The following is a 308-nucleotide window of genomic DNA, read 5'->3' on the forward strand; positions in this document are numbered from 1 at the left end:
CGTAAACACACCAGCATCGGTTGTCAAGCAATGCTAGCGGGGACAATGGTGAAAAGCAATTTGAAAGATCCCTGTTAAAAAGGAGAAAATCCAACAATTTCAGATCTTTGCTCACATCGACCCTGGTACTTATTTTTCTAAAGTTTGGTGCTTGTTCTATCGATGCCTTTTAGCAAGCCGCTAGGTCACGGGAACGTAAGCAAACCAACATCGCTTGTCAAGCGGTGGGATGGGGCAAACATACACACACGCACACACATATACACACACACATACACACACGTTCATACACACACACACGCACGCAC

This window comes from Octopus bimaculoides, chromosome 1 (genome assembly GCF_001194135.2).
Source record: "Octopus bimaculoides isolate UCB-OBI-ISO-001 chromosome 1, ASM119413v2, whole genome shotgun sequence".
In the NCBI taxonomy this organism is placed as follows: Eukaryota; Metazoa; Mollusca; class Cephalopoda; order Octopoda; family Octopodidae; genus Octopus; species Octopus bimaculoides.